Below are 6332 nucleotides of genomic sequence, written 5' to 3' on the forward strand. Positions count from 1 at the left end.
AGATACGTCAAAGATAAGGTTTGTAGCACAAAACCTGCAATAATCAGTGAGCTGAGAGCAGTAACTAAAAGAGAATGTACCCAAATACCAAATGAAATGATTCGTGAATTTTGCAATTCCATCTGTCCGCGTTATCAGTAGTGCCTCGACCAGAACAGTCATCAGTTCGAACACCTGCAATAACTCAAAAGATTCTACACTAGTTTTCTTAAACTTGGATTATAAACCTAGATATATCTTAATAAACACTGTATTTATAATAATTCAAAGTGTGTATATATATTTTGGGACACTCTGTATTTTCCAGCATGAATGTCTTTTGATGCATTTTGTGTACAGTGTATTAACTGAAACCTCGTGACTTTTTTAATTGAAAATTGCTCTTGGTTATTTTATCAACAGAAAAAGGAATATATGCATTTTTGAATTGTTAAAGAGAAGTCCGAAAACAAAGAATTATTCTGATCTCACAGTTGGAAAACTGTTATATATCACCCCTTCATAACTAAAAATAAAATATATTTATTTGGATAAATTTTGAACAATTTTTACGCGGGTATGCAACATTTAGTTGACATACTATGGAGGGTGTCTTACACATTGTGAAACGTAATGCAGAAATTTGTGCAAATTATGATGAGATGGATGCTTATTTTTCATGAATATTTATGATGAGAATCATAAGTTATGTTGGTAATTTGGAGATGTCATACTGGGACCATTCATTCTGACTTAATAGTGTAATATATTACTATTCTTTATTTCACAGGCCCCGGCATGGCTAAGCGTGTTAGGGCGTGCGACTCGTAATCTGAAGGTTGCGGGTTCGCATCACCGTCGCGCCAAACATGCTCACCCTTTCAGCCGTGGGGGCGTTATAATGTAACGGTCAATCCCACTATTCGTGGGTAAAAGAGTAGCCCAAAGTTGGCGTTGATGACTATCTGCCTTCCCTCTAGTCTTACACTGCTAAATTAGGGACGTCTAGCACAGATATCACTCGATTAGCTTTGTGCGAATTAAAAAAAAAAATCTTCATTTCATATATGTTTCTGCACGTGTTTTGTTTTTCACTCCAGTAACAGAGTAGCCCTTTAAAATAAACTGAAAAACCAGGCAACAATTAAAGACAAACCGAGCAGAATAGTTTTTGCATACATAAGTATATAAAATAAATACTTTTGTTCTTGTTGTATGCTTATGAATTAAGTGGTGCTTTGCTGTTTAACTTTAATGTAATTTAGAGCATTTCCATAACTTACCGTGTGAGATACTCTGGTCTTCAATGTACCTGAACGTAACATTCATGAGGTCAGAAAAACAGGTAGCTTCAAGAAAGCTTGGTACAAAGTGATAAACACCTCATAATCCGAACGCTTTCGAAAAGTGGACCTTTTTTTTAGGGGCAGACTGGGAATTTTGCTCTAATGAAATGAATGTTGTATAAAAAGAGTTGTGTGACGTCATAAGGTCATCCGGTTCCCAGGAAATGTTTAGTATATCTTTTACATGTACTATTCTAGGCGTTTCATTTTTGGTACAATATAACCAGCCACGAGAGTATTATCTAAAAAGATGTTACGGAAATTTTGCTAGGGAATTGGTTGGATATATATATATATATATATAACTATACTTAAGTGTTTTAAATAAAATACAGGTGACATCTGGAGAATGGCTGAAAAAAAAAAGCATTAATCTAATAAATTTATACAAATATGTATAAAAAATATATCTTACATAGTAAGTTTAAGAAACGTTAGGATTCACACTACATGAAAGACATACGGAAAGAAAAAGTATTCTTCTAACAAAGATGAAACCAATCATTGGAGATCACTGATTGTAGGATCTATGTTGATTCCACAAGGTTGAACAGTGTTTAGATTAGCGATTCAGTAAGCTTCTTTTATTTCTCTATCAGCTTTAGTTTTGAATACTGTTTCAATGCCGATGAGAGTAACATCGTTTATGGAATGGCTGGGTTGTTTAAAGTGTTGAGCGACAGTGAGGTCTTTTTTGGTGTTAATAGAAGATTTGTGGCTGTTGAAACCTTCTCTAAGAGTTGTGTATGTCCTACATATTTTACAATGTACGACATAAATGGTGTTTTGTGCAACACAACTGATTTCGTTGGAAATTTTAGTTTCTTTGTCGTACCTATTCGGAAAGGAATCAGTACCATTTATGAGTTTACAGGTTTGATAACGTTTATTAGATGGATAACTATTTTTGATGGAATGTATATTTGTTTGTTATGATTTTCACGCAAAGCTACACGAGGGATATCTGCACTAGCCGTTCCTCATAGGAAAGGTAGCTACTTATATGACCCACCGCCAGCTCTTGAGCCACTCTTTTACCAACGAATAGTGGAATTGACTAAACTTTATAACACCCTCACGGCTGAAAGGATGAGCCTGTTTGTCGTGGCGAGGATTCGACTCCACAACCCTCAGATTGCTAGTCGTGCAAAGAAGGCTGTTAGGAGGTAGTCATCCATTAGTATTAATATTTTTATGATGTTAAAAAGTGAGCAGTATCTTTTACATAATAGGAGAAGGTACAGGGGATACATTTTATGAGTTGGTTAAGAAAAGCAGATAGCTTTTTCAGTAACCATGTTTATATTAGAAACTCTGGGCCAGCTACGATTGTTTGGTTTGTGTAGCTTTGGTAAGAGACAAAATCTACCTAGAAAAGTTAGTCTGGGTATCAAATACTGAAAGGTTTCTTTGTTAATTTTATCGTATTCGAGGAGTTCATTAAGCATATCAGTTATGGTGATGACTTGTATTTGAGGCTATTAGTAATAGTATCCACATGGGGGAACCCCACCGACTGCAAAGCTCCCTCAAAACAAGAGAATCTAAGGAATACTGTCGGATATATCTATCTGGTCATGGCAGTAAAGACGATCTACAACAAGACTGAAAACACATAATGAGATGAATGTGTGGGTCCAGGATAAGAGATCTAACATCCACAAATATAGATCAGGTTCCCCCTTGGTTATTGAATTGTCGGAATGAACCACTCCCAGACAATGTCGAGCGAGAAGGAAATGATTCAATGCCTGATGTACAGCTAGAAGTTCTAGAAAGCTGATGTACAAAGCATTTTCGTCCATAGACCAATGGCCCGAAACTTCCTGGTGGTTGACCCACGTATCCCAGCCCTACATGGATGTGTCCGTAAAATGGTATAGATCCAGACGCGGGGAGGAAGTGTCACACCTATTGAGGTATGTGCCTTGTCCAACTACCAAAGCAGGTCATCTTACAGAGTAATGGCAGTAGAATGACGATCTTGTGCAAGGTTCCGTTGATCGTGAAGAGCCCACTGAAGAAACCTCGTATGAGGATGGTTGAGAAGGACCAGTGATGTCACTGAAAACCACATCTTCTAAAGAAACAGAACCTCGTGAGCAGCAAGTGATGAAACTGAGAGGGATTCGCAAACTAACAACCCCACAGAACAAAGTGTTAAGGAAGAAGGATGGGCCTGAGTAATACGAGTGTCGAACAGAATCCTGAAATGGACAAGATATTGAGTAGACAGAGGAAGGACTTTCCTAGTTTGAATAAACAGTCTACTCGAGCAGTCATAAAAAGGAGCTGACGAGTATGGCTCAAAATGAGCCAGTCGTCCATGAACAATGAAAACTCAACCCCAAAACATGTACATCGAGTAAATGCCTAGACAACGCGATAGAAAGCATAAGAAACCAAAGCAAACACAAATGGTAGAGTTCAAAATTGACAAACCACCCTGAGATAGACAAACCAAAGAGTTTATTTGTTTTGAATTTCGCGCAAAGGTACTTGAGCACTAACTGCACTAGCCGTTCCTAATTTAGCAGTGTAAAACTAGAGGAAGGCAGCTAGTTATCACCACCCACTGCAAATTCTTGGGCTACTCTTTTACCAACGAATAGTGGAATTGACCGTCACATTATAACATCCCACGGCTGAAAGGGCGAGCATGTTTTGTACGACAGGGATTCAAACCCACGACCCTCAGATTACGACTCGAACGCATTAACCCACCTGGCCATGCCAGGTCGTACCAAAGAGTAAGAATGTAAGTGATACAAGTATATGGTGATAAGCATTGGTGATATTTATAAACCAGGAGAAAACACTCGCATAAGAACGAGAAAAGACTCCATTGTAAACAAGGAGGTTGAGACGAGATAAATTCATGATTCGCCTCGAGTCCCCAGTTTTCTTGGAAAAAAAACACCTGCTGTAGGATGGAGAACAGTTTTTAAGGTGGAGATAGCAGTTTCAGAACTGACAGGTGGCCTGCTGAGATAGCAATTACCAAACTGCTTCTGAGAAATGCTGACTGGTCAAAGGATACTGAGGAGAGAGGCAAATAGGGAAAGATAGAGAGCCACAAATCCTTCTAATAGAAACTAAAGAACATACTGATCTTCAACAAAGGAATGCTAGCAATTAAAACGTTGGCAAGCTCAGCTCCCACTGGGTAGTAACTGGTACTGTTGATGACTTGAGGTGTGTCGTCAAGAAAAACAAGAGAGGCACTCCAAGAAGATACAGGTAAGGGTTTGGAAGATGAAGGATGGGAAACAGTAATAGGTATCATAAGCAGCTCTGACTGAGACAAAATTCAATAATAATGGTAAGGGAAAATTGTTGTTGGAACAATGCCACTCGTGGCTCTAATATTTCTGAGATCATGCCAAAACAATATTGTCACAGAAGTGTGACCGTATGTAAATCCTTAATATAAGTCAATGGTAAATGAGCCAAAATTCCATCATGACCTAGAATGTCTCAACAACAGATAAATCACATATGCAAAGCCAGAGTCAAAGACGACAAATGAGTTATTGTGGAGGAAACAAGAGAAAAGGTATTGAAAAATCCCTCAGGATTTCAGTGGAGATCCTCAGAGAGGAGGTGTAGAGAAAAAAGGGTCCCATAAAAAGAGTGGTAAGGGTAAGATGTAGGTGAGAATATTGGGTATGGGTCAGATTGACAGGAGATTCAGGAGCTGTCCTCCAAACAGGCAAAACGGAACCAAATAACTATTGGTATAAATAGGGGCAGTCAGCACAATGGTATGAAAGTTGGAACTGATCTAAAACTGCATGGAGCATTTGAGACAAATCAATCAGCATGAACCTGAATATCACAGAGGAGAAAAACTAAAAAGGGGTGGTGGGAAGACTGATCACTAAGGTAGGACATGACTCATCACATACCTGGGAAATAAAATCCAAAAAGACTGTATTAGTTCAAACTGATTCCTCAGGTGAGTAAAGGGAAGGTACGGCAAAATCAGGAGGCAGAAATAGACAATCAAAGTCCTCGTCATTCTGAACAGGCTCCATTTGTTCGGAACAAACTGGGACAAGATCAGGAAAAAAGGTTGGCCCATGTAATATCCAATGTCCTGGTAGATAAATCGTTTGTCAGGTTTCCCGCATCTAAGGCCTTAGAAAGAACATTAGTGGCCAGTGTGACCACTGAGGTGGTAATATGAGCTTCAGAATTTACACTGAGGTAGAGCCCACCAAACTCAACAAGTGAAACAATGTGACTGGAACCAAATGATAATAGTTTAACTGTGTGAATGAAAATTAAAGAAAACCAGTTCGTGAGGAAACTTAAGCCAAACACAAAACGTTAAACAAAAAATAAGCACTGCTAAATGAAAAATAATTGTTTGATGGAGGAGAACAAGAAAAAATATTTTCAAAAGCTGAATTAAGAAACACTTTAATGGATTAAGAAAGGGCTAGATATTAATGATTTTGTTATTATACTTCAAATCATTAAACTAATCCCCATTCACCTGATGCGTGTTTCTGTAAATATGATGAAATAGATAGGATAACAGTTGTACATTAATACCAGTTTTAATACTAACACCCCCTAGGGCCAGACATGGCCAAGTGGTTAAGGAACTCAACTCGTAATCCAAGGGTCGTGGACTTGAATCCCTGTCGCACCAAACATGCTTGCCCTTTCAGCCGTGGGGGCGTTATAATGTTATGGTCAATCCCACTATTCGTTGATAAAAGAGCACCCCAAGAGTTGGTGGTGGGTGGTGATGACTAGCTACCTTCCCTCTAGTCTTACACTGCTAAATTATGGATGGCTAGTGCAGATAGCCCTCGTGTAGCTTTGCATGAAAATAAAAACACAAGCAAGCACCCTCTAGTACTAAGTTTACAGAAATCTGAGATTTAGCAAAATCTTTCTTTATATTGTAAGAGCCGAAAAACATAATTTCATTTAGTTATATCAGTGAAACAAAACATTAATGTGTAAGTCCTCTCAGTTTTTTAAATCTTTTTA

Source organism: Tachypleus tridentatus, chromosome 13 (genome assembly GCF_004210375.1).
Source record: "Tachypleus tridentatus isolate NWPU-2018 chromosome 13, ASM421037v1, whole genome shotgun sequence".
Taxonomy (NCBI): domain Eukaryota; kingdom Metazoa; phylum Arthropoda; class Merostomata; order Xiphosura; family Limulidae; genus Tachypleus; species Tachypleus tridentatus.